Source organism: Phyllopteryx taeniolatus, chromosome 18 (assembly GCF_024500385.1).
Source record: "Phyllopteryx taeniolatus isolate TA_2022b chromosome 18, UOR_Ptae_1.2, whole genome shotgun sequence".
NCBI classification, from domain to species: Eukaryota; Metazoa; Chordata; class Actinopteri; order Syngnathiformes; family Syngnathidae; genus Phyllopteryx; species Phyllopteryx taeniolatus.
In genome coordinates, this window is record NC_084519.1 from 15,754,385 (window position 1) to 15,769,661 (window position 15,277).

The 15,277-nt window shown below is 40.1% G+C and overlaps 1 protein-coding gene and 1 long non-coding RNA gene across 4 annotated transcripts in view; one reads left to right on the forward strand and one right to left on the reverse strand.

Annotated features, from left to right (window-relative positions):
• The window catches only part of LOC133467957 (uncharacterized), an 86,923-nt gene that overhangs the window by 58,355 nt on the left and 13,291 nt on the right, over positions 1-15,277 (reverse strand). The window contains exon 2 of the long non-coding RNA XR_009785338.1: positions 7,666-7,757. This is a non-coding gene — a long non-coding RNA (uncharacterized LOC133467957). The remainder of the gene's footprint in view (positions 1-7,665; positions 7,758-15,277) is intronic.
• The window catches only part of sash1a (SAM and SH3 domain containing 1a), a 143,727-nt gene that overhangs the window by 50,811 nt on the left and 77,639 nt on the right, over positions 1-15,277 (forward strand). The gene's annotated exons all lie outside the window — the stretch shown is intronic.

Consider the following 15,277-nt stretch of genomic DNA (forward strand, 5'->3'; position numbering starts at 1 on the left):
ACGAAGTGTAGAGTCCTGCGTCCGGTTAGGCAAATTGTACCCAAAGGATCACCCGTTAAAAAAAAATATATATATATAAATGATTCGTAGGATTAATATAAATAGTAAAATAAACCATCATTTTTTTTTTAAAGAGCTTGTCCTCATTTGGGTCATAGGTGAGCTGGAGTCTCTCTCAGGTTGGGCTGATGTAACTTTACCCTGTTGCTGTATGTACTATAGAATACGCCACAGTCTCACGTTCTCGCCCTGACCCTTACAGTCCTCGAGCCCCTCTTGGATAAAAGTATAAAAGACAGTAGGCCCTAGATCTGGTCAACTTTCAACCGATGCCTTCAATACAGGGGTTTCCGCAGTTGTCCTCGAGTCCTTATTCATGCCAACTTTTATTATGACCGCAATTCACTTTTTTGGGAGTAAAGTGGTACCTTGACTTATGAGCGCCACACCTGATGATTTTTCAAGATAGGAGCCATTGCTTGGCGTCAACCCCCCAACCACCCAGTATTTTCTTCAGTGGCCTTGCAGTGTTGCTAATAATTGCTGCAATCAACTTTAATTCCTGTCAATTGCATCCCCCCTCTATGTCTGATGAATAAAACACGCCAAGGCAGCAGGCTGCCTTCCAGCCCCAGCCTGAACGACTGCCTTCAGACTTCCCCACTCTACACAGGAGCCACGTACTCGTCTTCTATGGTCTCCTCCCAAAGTACACCAGTCTGATGACTAACAGAGCCTCCGGGATGCAACTGAACTTTGTGTACTTCTCACAAGGAGCATAATGAATCAGTGGAGTTTGACGATGTTTTCCCTAAAACTGCAAATGCCCCCCTCCACCCCACAGTGAGCCAGTTTACTTGCCATCTTCCCAGAGGATTGTCAAAAATTGCCCACAGTGTAGTGGCAGCTGCCACTTCCAAAGTAATCTATAGCATATGCCTCATTACTGGGGCAAGTAGAGTTCAGTCGTATCCGGTGGGCAGTTTGCGTTCTGAAAAACCCACTGGCAAACAGATGGAGCGCCAACTGGAAGAGCTTTTATCGTGAGACAGCACAATCAACACAAGCTCACGTAACAAGCACAGAATATATCTTAAATTTGTTTGTTGTAGTGAGAAGGAAAAAAAATGTGAAAACTTACCAACGCAAACTTGAAACCCTAAACCGTGTTTCAGACCCTCACCCAGTCTTCAAATCCTAATTTGAATCTTTATGCCACGCTTCAAAATAATTATTCAAACCATGATGCCAGGCCTGAAACCCAAATTTGGAACACTAACTCTGGTTTGAAATCTTCACCCTAATTTGAGACTAGGTTTGAAACCTTTATTTGAAACTCGAATCCTGTCTTGAAACTCTATCCCTAATTTGAAATAATAACCCTGGTTGGAAATCGTAATTTTAATTTACAACACTGTCATGAAACCCTAACCCTTATTTGAAACCCCAATTTGAAACAATAAAACAGTCTCGAAACCGTATTTCAATACGGGTCTCGTGTCACACCTTAACGTAACGCATCAATTCAACTATTATTGCCAATGGGAAACCAAACATTGCGTAGTGAACGGGAACAAATTGTGCTGCTACTTACCATTAGGGCTTAGCTTGCTAACATTGAGTTGCTACCCTGCTGAGTAACCTCACCTGAGCACCATGTGACCTTTTGTACAGGCTCGGGTGTCCAGCATATCGATAAACGGATGCATCACCTTCTTTGTGCTCCATGGAAATGGAATTAGGCGCTACAAAGGGATCTGCTGCTACTAAAGAACACAATGGGAAGGAGGGTTTTATTAATTTACCATGAGCGGCATAGCAATTTTGATTAGGACCTGCAAAACCGAGAAGAGGGTTTCAGATCAATGTCGACTGTCACATTTTGGAATCCATTTGTTGCCTTTAATTCCATCTATTGAGACTTTTTTTTTTTTTTTTACTGCCTAACCACGAGATTCCTTCCGAACCCTTGAATGCATCTATCTTATAAGGAAGAGTATTTACACAAAATTTAGTAAAGGGGACTTTGATTAAAGCCGAGTGTCTAATCCCTCTCCAGCCCTCAGTTCAAGCCGGTCGATGGACGGCTCTCTCCTGGGAGACGTGTGCGATCGATAGGGAAACGGTATTCATTGATCCCGGCTGCTTTGAAGTCATGTTTCTCCCAGCTGGAGATCTCAGTCTTCCCAGTGCCCTCATTCCCCCTCCCCACCGCTATCCCGTGGGCCCTCTAATCGCCGGGCGCCTCGACTGGTAAATGGCTGTCACAAAACAGCAACCTGTTTGTTTTGTCAGTGTTAACTGTGTAAGCAGACTGTTTTGTGTGAATAGGTAATAATCGATCCCTGCGATTGGCTGGCGACCAGTTCAGGGTGTACTCTGCCTCTTGTCCAGAGAAAGCTGGGATAGGCTCCAGCACGCCCGCGACCCTAGTGAAGATAAGCGGTACGGAAGATGAATGAATGAATGAATAATAATCGATCCAATCCTCGTGCGTCCTCGATAATTAGGAGATTCTTTTCCTGTTCTTTGACTTGGCCGGGGGTATTGGTGGTGAGAAACATCTATTGGAGGTGGGGCATTTTTAGAATAAAATTTAACAGCGTTAGGCAATGTGAGAATCAACTGCGTTAATGACCATTTCCATCTTTTTGAGGCAGCGTTCATTGGAGGAAATATGGTACGGGGTCCTCGGTTTATGTTGGCATTCAATTTGGCAACATAACCTGAATCTGTATATTGGAATGCGCCATAAGCCCATAGTCTATCACTAACATACGCTAAATCACCAAAGTCATAATTACAGTGTGTTCTTGTATGAAAAATACTTCTGGGCCATAAATATAAAAAAGTCAATTGAAAAACAGTAAGTAACATGTCCCAGATGGGCTGTTCTGGACTCTTGGGGAGGTTTTCGCAGATTGAAGCATTCCCTCCCAGCAACAGGCCACCATGTTATTATGTGGTTCTTTGCAAGGCTCCTCTGTCTCTGCCTACGAGCCATTTCCTAAGACAGGAGAGATTCAATTTATCCGAGGTGTGGAAATGCAACTTTTCCAGCCCAATATATAAAGCTAGCGATCGTCCAACTTCCCAACCTCGGCCATCATTTTTCTTCTCCCAGAATCTTTTTTTTTTTTTTTTTTTTTTGTGGACAGCACGATTCTTCCCTGTGCAACAATGTGCTGACTGAGGCAGTTCAGACAGAAGCGTCAGTGCTCCCAATAATGTGAGCGTTTCCACTGGTAAGCACGATGAAAGGCTTTGCAAATCCATTCATTTCGCCACAATTGGTTAGAATAGGGACGACACGCCAGAGGTTTTAATTCCCTTGTTCAACATTTATTGCATTTTATTTGGAATTTTTTGTGGCAGGGTTTTGCTGCAAAAATGTTGTCACAGTCAGGTTTATTCATTTGTTTTCATTTTACAGACGATAGTTCTACTGAAATAGCATTTTCTGTGAATAGGCTGGAAGACATGTTTGCAATGTAATATGTCTAAAACAGGGATGGGGAACCGAGGCTCGCCATGCAATTCTTAAAACAGCAACGATGAACACACAGGGACGAAAACTCATTTGGCATCACCGATCTGTGTAACATACATGGATACAATTGAGTAGCAATTAGACAGTACGGAGGCCAGGAATGGGTCAATGTAACGTGGCTGCTTCCTACCCAAATGGCAGACATCCTGTTTCTTTTTGGGAATGGGGTTTTGACTTTTTTGTGTGTCTACTCATGACAGACAGGCCTACCAAATTCCAGGTAGCTAACAGGAACTCACTTCTTTGTAGGACCCTTAGAAATGTCAAAGTGATCCGAAAGTGGCCGCGTCAAACCAAAATGGCAGACGTCCTGTGTCTTCGGGAATGGCTTTTTGAAACTTTTTGGTGGGTCTTCTCGAGATAGACAGGCCTACCATATTTCATGTAGCCAACAGGATATGGCTTTGTGCCCTGAATTGTCTTTGGAGGACCACTAGAAATGTCAAAAGTGACCCTCAAACGGCCACTTCAAAACAAAATGGCAGACTTCCTGTATCTTTTTGGGGATGGGTTTTTAAGAGTATTTTATGGGTCTACTCACGATTCACATGCAAAGTGACCCTCAAATGGCCACTTCAAAACAAAACTTCCTGTATCTTTTTGGGCATGGGTTTTTGAGACTTTCTGTATGGGTCTACCCATGATAGACATGCTTACCAAATACCTTGTCGCAAAGTGAAACCGGTGGTTGTCTTTAGTTGAGCGGCTTAGAATGGAAAAGCCCTCAAAATGGTGATTTATTTCATTTTGTATGGCCTTGAAATTGCCCTGGACAAGGAAAAGGTTCCCCACCCCTTGTATGAACCAAAGTTCTCTATTCAGACCTATTAGTACATCCAATATCAAAGACTCAGTAAGGTCATAGGACACGGGGCCAGCACTCTGCCAGGCACTCATTAGACGCATCCGGCATGTCCATGGTGTCGTGTCTCTTCTGTCTCTTCCTGTACTCTTTGATAAAGAAGCCAAACAGCCCAGAGCTCAGCTCATTAGGTGAGCTCTGGTTTGTGCCCTGTCTAGGTAAGATTTATTTATTTTTTTAACAAAGCAGACAGAAGTTTGTAGGGAGCAAAGTTGTGTTTTTCTTTGTAGCTGGAGGAATGGATTTTTGAAACGGGCAACAGAGCGATGGCTGTCAAAAAGATCTACTAAAGGAAGGATGTTGCAGAGATGGTAAAAGTGTTGGTGAAATGTGTCAAAACTCATTTACACAAATGTGACGCATGACCACCAACTCTAAAACAGTTTTTTTTTTTTAAACGGGGAATCTAGCACTTTGAGAATAATCATACGATTTAAGATCAAATAAAAACTTGCATGAAAAAAATTATAATGAAAATGGAAAAAAAAAAAAAAAAAAAAAGATCAGGTTACAGAAAGAATTAAAATTGCTTGTCAGTCTTTACTACAGGGAATGGCTGCCAAGTGGGAATTGCTTGTTTGAGGGGAAGGTTGGTCGATGCTGCGAATCTGTAATCACACTGAAAATCTGAAATGGCAGCACGTGAAGTGTTGTGGGGGGTGGTGGTCAATAAGTGCAGCCTTCATGTGTGAACCCAATATTCACGCATTGTCTGTTTTCAGCCCGCGAGGCAATTAACACACACCTTTGGACAGGAGCCATCCCAATCAGCGTGAGGGTTCCGATCATATTCCAGCATGGCGTTAATTGCGGTTGAGTGGATTTTGAATCTGACGTGAGAAAAATGGAGGGAAAAAAAATGACTCACTGTTCCTTTGAGATTGTAGAATCGTCAAAGTAACTGCCATCCACTCTTGTGATGAACGGGCGTGAGTGTTCGGAAGAGGAAGCGCTGGCTGTAGCGTTTTGATGGACAGCCAATGGAAATACTGATGCCATCAAACGTTTTCAATGGCCCTTTAACTACACGCAGTACATGCTGGAGAACACAGAGAATTTTATCACCACATTTCCTCAAATAGTGGCCGCACCGGGTGCGTCATCCATTGTGACAAATAAACATTGCCTTCAAATACTTTTCCCCGCCCGGAAACGATGAGTTGTAACTGTAATTACTAAGGCTGGAATTGCACGTCCAAAGTCATAAGGGTGGAGTGGGGAGGGGTGGAATGCAAAACACAAGTTTACATTTTTCTATTTATTGACATTTTAATGTAATATAAAACATAACTATAAAATGTTGGCAGCAAATCAGTAAATGAAAGATTCTCAAATAAAATGTAAATATTTAAATGTGTTCTTTTCAGGAAATCATCCACCAACGGTCTCATTTCTTATTTTTGTTATTATTTTTAACATAAAAATGTCTGTAAAATTATTATATATATTATTATTGTTATATTTATAGATATTATTTCTAGATTTTATTCTTTAATTTCTATAATAAGGCCTTGCGATACGAACACTTGTATCTCAAATTATCTTAGCCCATTGAAATGAATGGAAATGCCATTTATCCGTTCCAGCCACACCAAAAAAAAAAACATAAAAGTGTTTTTAATAAGGAAAATGGCACTCTGCTATATATGCTAGAAAAACTTGCAGTAATGGCATAATTAAATAGAACTTAAAGAATTAAACCATTTGTGCCAAATCTTTTGCTTCAATTCAATGGACATTTGTGCTGCTCCTTCTGGTGTGTACACCTTGGCCACCTGGGGGCAATATAATACAGACATGGAGACAGTCACAAGTTATGTCTCTGTAATATTATATGTAATAATAAAAAATGCAATGGGGGTGGGGGGAAATCCGGTACCCTCTTTTAGACTTTGCAACTTTTTAAAGACAGACTTCATTTATTATCATTGTGCCGTCCCTCCCCAGAGAATGTGAATGCCTGAATTACACTTTTAATGAGCTTAGCAGTCATCCGTGACATATACCCCGTCTCCCTGCTTTGGACCTGCTTATTATTCATGACTTCCTGGTAATTGCGATCATGCTTTGTTTCCTGCGCCATTCTGATACCGCGAACACCTAGCTTTACACAACAATGACGAGCGGGCCTGTATGAATTTGTAAGTGTGGCTAAAGATTGTTCTGAGGCAACCTGCTATCTTGGTACACTGGTATTTTCTAAAATATTCCACACTGGGGACTCAGGGGGAAAAAATTAATGAGCTTTTGCACTCAAACAAATCAGATGTCAATGACCTGAAAGACCTTTAAGACAAAAAAGCCACTATGTAAGCAAAAATGTGCATTTTATACATTTGCACGTATCTTATTGCAAAGTGGATCTCCAAATTTGGACTTTTTAGCTGCTTTTTTAGCGCACACACAAACACACACAAAACATTTATTTAGGAATTGCATGATACATTAATATTCAAATGAACTTATTTCAAGCTATAATTGGCATATACATTTTTTGTCACTGCAATATTTAATTATTCTTTTTACTTATATTTGCCAAAATTAGTTGCAACAGTTCTAAAAACGCAACCAGCATAAGAAAAAGGCCAAAATTTGATCAACATGTTTATTTTTAATTTTAAATATTTTTATTTTATTTTTTACAATTTTTACATATACATCTTTAAGTAATACAAGTTGTCATATTAGAGTAACGTGTTAACTTAGTAACGGGTTACTGGCATATTTGTGTATGTGGTAGACACTAATGTATCAAAAGGCTAAAATGTGTATAAATATACGGTGCATAATTCTTGAATGTATATCATTGCTGCATGTATGTCCGAATACATGCAGCATGAATTGTGTTTTTGAACAAAATACAGGAAAGTATGAACCTGACATGATTTTAATTTGACAGTATAAATCTTTGTTAAAAAAAACAAAAACAAAAAAACCTTGTAACAAGTCACTTGACCCTGGGGGGCACAGGCTAAGTATGCCCATTTGGCTCATTTTCACAAAGGGGTGTGCTCACTTTTGTTGTTTATATGAAATGTAATTGACTTTTACTGTAATTTGAAAAATACACATGGTGCGAAATGTAAATTTGTTAAACGACGGAGACAAGTTAACAGCTAAGTAAAACATGATGATTGGTCTGCTTGATGTTTCCCATTTACCATTTGTCCAGTTTAGCACTAACACAACAACACACTAGCAATTTTATATTCATTATTACTGTACAATGAAAAGCATGCGTCTCTCCAAATACCGTAGCTGGCGTCGTTCACCCAGGTGGACTTGTGACAACTTTTGCATCCCTGAGGCTGGTTGTTACAGGTGCACAGATGTCCGTCGAGTTGTCTGCAGGGCATAAATGAAAAGACTTTATTTATTTAAGTGCTTGTTTATTTTCTTTCTCTGTCGCTGCCTGAGCTGTAAGAGCTGAGACATGGCAGCGTGTTCCTCGGGCGCACTGCACGTTGATTTGTGGGCTTGAGTGGATACTGCAGAGTGTTCTGACCTCTTTTCCAGAGTATAAAAGCTTTAGTTTAGAAAGAAAGAAAGAGAAAAAAAAAAAGCCAACTTTAAGCATCTTGTATGATGCAAAAAATAAAACAAATACTGTGAGGGTAGACAGGAGTGTGGTACTTTACTTTTGCTAACTGTTTTGAGTACAGTGAGTGATGAATACTTTGGCAAGGAGGCGGGAGGCAGCACATGCTGCCGTCACCCGGAGCGCAAGTGTTGTTATGATCGATGACTGCAAAACTCCCAAAAATGAGTTTGGGACTCTGTCGTGTGGTTTTTTTTTGTTTTTTTTTTAACGAGAAAAATAGCACTCTTTAATATAGTACTTTACAAAAAAATACTGTAATGACATAATTAAAAAGAATGTAAATAATTATTTTTGTTTAGAATTCAATGGACATTGTGGTGCTCCCGCTGGTGTGCGAACCTTGGCCATCTGGGCGCAGTATGAAACAGAAGCAGTAAGCTGCACTAATATTAGTCGTTCTTCTCAGAGGATAAAGAATATATACCTGTGAGTATTGTTATATGTCTGTATACCCTAAAGTGGTCTAAAAATTGGATTGATCACTTCCTATCTCAAGGCACCACTGTGAATAATTTTTATATGGTCTCTCGATATGTCAGATTTTCACCTATTGCACATGGGACTGAACGTATCCCCCACGATAAACAGGAATTCACTCTACATGAATAACAGTTAAAGTTGAGCGCACTGGGCTGCCAACCTTTTCTTCACGTTACCCAGGAGTCATTTAACCGCAGTCCAAGTTTGTGCTTATCTCTATTTTTCCCTTTTTAGAGTGTCATTATTACACACAAGGGTTTCCTTTCAGCCCAAATATGCTAAGTGGCTTCCGCGATTATACGTGGAAAAAAAACTCCCCTCTCTCATCCCTGAAAACATTCCCACAGACGCTACTTGGGACGCCGAATGGGTTTTTAATTCGTTGGACAGTAGCTTCTCTTATTCAGCAGGCCATTGCTTTGCCATTGGAGGGTTTTAATCTGTGATTCTCAACTGGTGGGTGGGGACACATGAGTGGGTCACGGTACAGGAAAATATTTATGTGTCCGAGGTAGGACTACAAAGACGCAATCACATATAAACATATTTTAACCTAAAAAAAACCAACAACAAATTCCAAGCATACAATGTAAAGAACATACTGTCTTTGAATCGATACAGTATGCAGCAGTTCCTGCTGTGTTGTGTGCCCTGTAAAGAGGATGCTCCTCGGGGAGCCGTCATCCATTGTCGCTCATTATCGCTCTACACAGCTGAGCGGGGGCTTCTCATTGGACCGCAGTGGGTTAGAGCCACTGGAAGCTCCCCAGTGGGCCGCTGTAAAGACAACATCAAGTCTAGTAGTCTGCTCACCACGGGGTCCCACTGTCACCTCGGCTTGTTTTATGGCTGCCGTTTATTTTGCTTGAAGTAGTACTTTCTTATGTTATAATAGGACTTTTGTTCCGTATACATTGGTCTTGATGTTGAATTTGTGTATTATTGCGACAGTGGAACAAAGTATGTCATAACACACACTGCCACTCACTCGTCTCCACACTTGGCAGCTATTTGGATCACTGTTTGTGTCTCAAAGCATCTTGCCTCATTGAAATGAATGGAAATGTCGTTCATTTGTTCCAGCCCCCACAATAAAAACAACAAATATTTTTGTTATGCGTTTTTAACAATGAAAATAGCACTCGATTATATAGTACTTTATGAAAACATCCAAGAATAATGACATAATTAAAAGGAATTTTAAGAATTAAACTGTTTTTGCCACCTTATTTGCTTTAATTCAATGACTATAAGGTCAGTAAGATGCAGTAATATGGGCTGTCTTTTGTGGAAGATCAAGAAAATATTCCTCTGAGTATTGTGAAAGTCTGCTTACAGGCGTTGTTCCATTTGTGTTTTAAATAATCAAGCTGCATTAACATGCTGGATGCGAGTCACACTGAAACAATGTTTTACCGTTTGGCAGTGACAAGAACTTAATTGCAAACAATTTTTTTTACAGTCACCAAGTATTCCGCGGTTAAATACGAGGCAATGTTATTACACCTCGATTTAATTACCGCGCAGCCAAAATAATTTTACCTAGGGAAGAGGGGGGGGGGGAAGTACCCTGAAGCGAGGAGCACTCCAGGGAGCGGGAAGCCAGCACGCAGCAACCAACGCGTGATTAATCCCTAAAAACGCTGAGGAATGCGTCTCCGGTTACTCTTTGATTCTTGGCTGCATACATGATCAAACAAGAAAGTATCATTATTGCCTCGGATACATTTAATCATTTAATATGTTTAATAATTTACACTGCCGTTATTGTTCCTTATGCGTATAGCTTCGGAATAATAGTAGGAATAAATTATCTAACTAACATACATTAGTTAATTATTATTGTATTATTGTTTGCCAACAAAATGAACATGGAAAAATAAAATTAATAAATAGCAATACATTATTTCCTATTGTTTAAAATGGGTATGTTTTATGTCTTGGATGTCTTTGTATAGTGACATACTGAAATCATGTATTTATCATAATTTGTCTTTTTTTTCAGTGAGCAGTGTTTTGTTTTTTTTTTGCCATCAAACACAAAATGAAAAAATTATTTCATGAATAGCAATTAATTGTTTCCTATTTTTAAAAATACGTATGTTTTATTGGATAGGTTCTTTGTCAAATTTAGAGGGTGACCAGTGTTTTTTGCGATCAAAAATAGGACGTAAATAATGTTTAATAAATAGCAATTAATTATCTTATTTTTTACTTCTTTTTGTTTATTTTCTTGTCTATTGAGCATAAATTATCTCAAAGTGAGCAGTATTTTTCTGCCCCAAAAAGGGAAAAAGTAATATGCAAATATTTAAATACCAATTTCTTTCCTATTGTTTTAGGTGTTTAGTTTTATTTTTCATTGGATTGTGGTTTAGAGATTTATCTAGCATAATTTCAGACAGTGATCAGGGTTTTTTTTGCCATGAAAATTGATGTGAAAATATATTTTGAGAATAAACAATGGGTTGATTATTTTTTTTACCCTTTGCTGATCAAGGAAATGTAATCCAGTTATTTTGTACATTTTATTTTAATTAATATTTTTTTTCTTTATCATTTCAACAAGATGGCTCGATCCTTAAATGCAAGCTTGTCGTTATTTTCACCGGGGTTGGCGTCAGTCCAGCGCCCTCATTTGCATAAAAATTAAAACATCATAAGGGTTTAATGAATAGAAGATTGCAATTACAACAACGTGCAACATAAGTCACCACTGCTTTTTTTCCGTTCTTTGTCATCAGGCATTCCCTTTGTTCTGTATTTTGACGTCTTTTCCCCTTTTTTCCCCTGAGTCTCAAACATCGTCCTTCGGTGCCGAAGTTGAAAGAGAAAAATGCTCTCAATGAAATATTGATGACGGTCGTCCATAAATGGAAGTTTAATCTCCCGAAAAATGTACAGTGTAAACTCTTTCGGAGATAGGAAGGAGGCCAGCGTGAATACGGGAACTGCTTGGCGGTAGTAATTGCTTTATGGTGCTGTTTACACTGTATATCGTATGAGAACATTTTCGAGACCTTCCACATAAATGGATTTATTCTTATTTCAATGGCGTATATCATACCGCCGCCATCGTTGGCCCTGAATGAACTGCAGTTGCCCAGCTGTCCCGTCTAATAACCGTCAGCGTTGAATGTCAACAAAACAAAGGGCAGGCCTCCGGTATTTCTATTGTAATATCCAGGAATTATTGCTGTGTTTGTCTGTATACTCGCCGTCGAGGAAGGGAGCTCGACAAAGCGTGTTTGGATCTGTATCGACTGGCTGTTTCAGTCGCCATTATAAAACTTTTTACTCCACGAGCTATGCAGTGAACCCTGTTTATCGTACCATTAGGCGATATGTTCCATACCCTGCCCCGATAGGTGAAAATCTGTAGTATAGAGACTAAAAAAACAAAAACAAAAAACACGAAGTATTCCTTAGCACCTGTTCTCACTCTCGCTGTCAAGAAACGGGAAAATATCATACAGTATGGCATCACACTGAGGAAACGAAAAGAAGACTTTTGCTGGCACAGTTCTTCTAAAAGGAAGCAGTGTTTTTTTAAGCGCTCCCAGTTGAGGTTGACTGAAAAACACATAAAACAAAAGAGAATTTATCACTGTACATTTAAACACCAAAACGTTAAACAAAACCTTAATTTCTTTTAACAAAAGTCTGAAAGACTAACATAGCATTTATCTTTTAACACACACATTGCAGCAACACAATACAAAGCAAACAACAATACTCACAGGCATACGTTTTCTTCAGCGCAAAGGAATACTTTACCCGTAGTTATGCTTGTTATCGCAGGATACACAGGAAGTCCACTAACCTGTTTGGTCACGTGACGTTAGCATCTAGCCAGTTAGCTTTCTTGCTATCTGTAGCGCTCTGACTTGTCTAGACTCGGACATTCTGATGATGGAGGGCTAGCTAAACAGCTACTTCATGACAGAGCAGTTATGTATGTTTTTTAATTTTGAATTTTTTTTTTACAATTGCTGCAGGCAACTTGTGCCGCCAGCTCGTCTGTCACCTGCCTTCCTCTGCCAGTCACTAGCTAGCCTGGCAGCTGGTGACTACACGTTAGCCTCTTTGTTGATTTCTGTTGCAAAGATTGCCGTTTATTTAAGATATTTATAATGTAATAGAAATGCCTGATTTGGCTCGTCGTGCTGCTAAAATTGGATCAGATGAAGACATATTTGCATGTCGAAGCGTGTTCAGCGAAGATACAATCTGACAGCTTCTAGGCTTTTTTTCTTTGGGGGCCGGTGCCGCGTCTTTTGATGTGTCACTGTAGCAGGCGGGAACATGATGGGCCTTGTCTTTCTCCACCCAGTCTCGAACCGCGAAAACCTCCGTACTGGCTCGAGTTAACGACGGAAAGAAAAAGACATCCACTGATTATGCAGCGGAGGCCGAAGAGGCAGTTTGTTGTTTCTGTCATTCAGTGCAGCCGTACACTTTGATGTGATTTGATTTAAAGCTTGGCATACATGGAAGGAAAAACCCATGCAAAGCAGGGATGGCCACAATAAATGATTCATGGAGAAATCTTTTTGAGGGCTTGTTCACACAGTCACCAGTTTTGAAGGGGTGTTCATCTCGGTGAACGCCTCAATTTTGTAGGTGTAGCGGGTGACCATTTCCAGGGTTCCATCAGAAAATTGAGCCCACAGAGCTAGTTTCACTTAGGAGCATGAAATTTGGTAGGGATACCTATCATAAGTAGAGCTATAAAAAAGATGTCTGAAGAAGTTATGCCTGAAAAGACACAGGAAGGATGACTTTTTTTTTTTTTCCCCAAGCGGTCATTTTAGGGTCATTTTGGAAATTTCAATCGAGTAAAATTCTGCCCCCGAAGTCACTTTTACTCAGCAATATGAACTTTGGTAGGGATACCTACAAAAAGTCCTGAATAAAAACACAGGATTTTTGTTTTAAGTGACCATTTCAGGGTCATGTTGTCATTTACAGGTGTTCTTCAATAATGACTGATTTCTTCAATGAACCTAACTTGCATTTTTTTTTTTACGGATTGTTTTTGCTAATCAGAAGCAGTGCGGAGTCGAGCCACAGGTAAAGTGTTGTTAGCCTGAGTATGAGTACAGTACACATACAGTATTGGTATTGGTCCATCTCTAAAGGAAACCAAATAGAAAATTATGTTTGCAATAGGGGTGCTTTAACCCTCGATTGTTAGCCAATCAGAAACCTTAAAGTCTTTTCTGGAAAAGATACCGTTATCAGAATCAGAATCATCTTTATTTGCCAAGTATGTCCAAAAAACAAGGAATTTGTCTCTGGTAGTTGGAGCCGCTCTAGTAACAGACAGACAACAGACAGTCAATTGACAGAGAACACTTTTGGGACATAAAGACATTGAGAAAAACAGTCACTGAGCAATAAAGGGTTGCTAGTTATCTGGTAATGCCGGTACAATTTTTTGGTTTTGTTTTTTTGACAATTGTGCAAAAAGATGCAGAGTCCTCTAGCACTTAGAGCAGTTTGAATGACTAATATAGCAATAGCCCGGTGCAATGACCATTGTGCAAAAGGCGCAGAGACTTCAAGGAGCGTATGCAGTTTAAAGCGCCGAGTAGCGCGATAATCTGGGACAATGTTGATTGTGCAAATGTTGCAGATACTCCTCAGTCAGTGTGCAAGTGGGGCAGATGCTACTCTGGCATGAGTGGCCAGTATTAGTCAACAACAGATATGCAAACAGTGCAGCGTGGCGAGACTAACACAGTGAGTGCACGAGTACGTATAATTGGCCCGACAGAATTGTGACAACTGTAATGGAAAGTCCTCTTGTCTGTAGACCAGGAATTAACAACTTTTCCAGTCAGACACAATACATGATACCAGGGCAAAAAGTCAAATGTTCGGGAAAATGAGCTCTCTACATCCGTAGTTTTCCGGGTGTCATCCGGTGGCACCAGGCGTCTCTGTTCACGGAGGTGTGAAGGTCACTGGGACTCGAGTACCCGCCCCGCTGTGTTGCCCACGGTATCACGCTGCAGGTGTCAGCCTGCTGCCTCATGCCGCTTGAAGCCCGACTTTGCCCCCCTTTTAGACCCACAAAGCTTCTGCCATATGCTTGGCATGCGTGGCCTGCCGCACCGCTCAGTGGTGGCACGCTGGCACAGGGCTCCAACCCCATCAGGGGAACTGACATTGTGACAACATGGAGGGAACTTACAGTGGATATCAAAAGTCTTCACACCCTTGTTCAAATGCCAGTTTTTTTGTGATCTAAAAAAATTCGGCCATGATAAATAATTTAAAAAAAAGACTTTTTTAAACTGAAAAATAATAAAATATTTATAAGAGGGGAAATAAAAACAAACAAGTAAAATAATGTGGTGGCACAAATGTGTTGCAGTACAACTGGGCATGTGACTGTGTTAAGAATTAACCAATCACATTCAATGTAATGCCACCATTTAAAGTCCCTCTCATAATCTTCAATAAAGTTCAGCTGTTCTATCCGTCCATCCTTTTTCTGGACCACATATCCTCACCACTTATAATTACGCTATCATTGTCCTTATCTTGCTATTGTCTGTTACTTTGGGGACAACGTTCTACTTGACTGTCACAAGTCAGTCCGACAGCTGTTACTATAGCAACATGGGGGAAAAAATGACTTCATACCATTCTGTGTGTAAAGCACCATGACCTGTGAGGAATCTATGGGGAGGAGAAATTCCCACCTGTCCACTCCGCACGTGTGCACACACTCGCACACAAAACGAAACGGTTCTCCATGCATTTAAATAGGAAT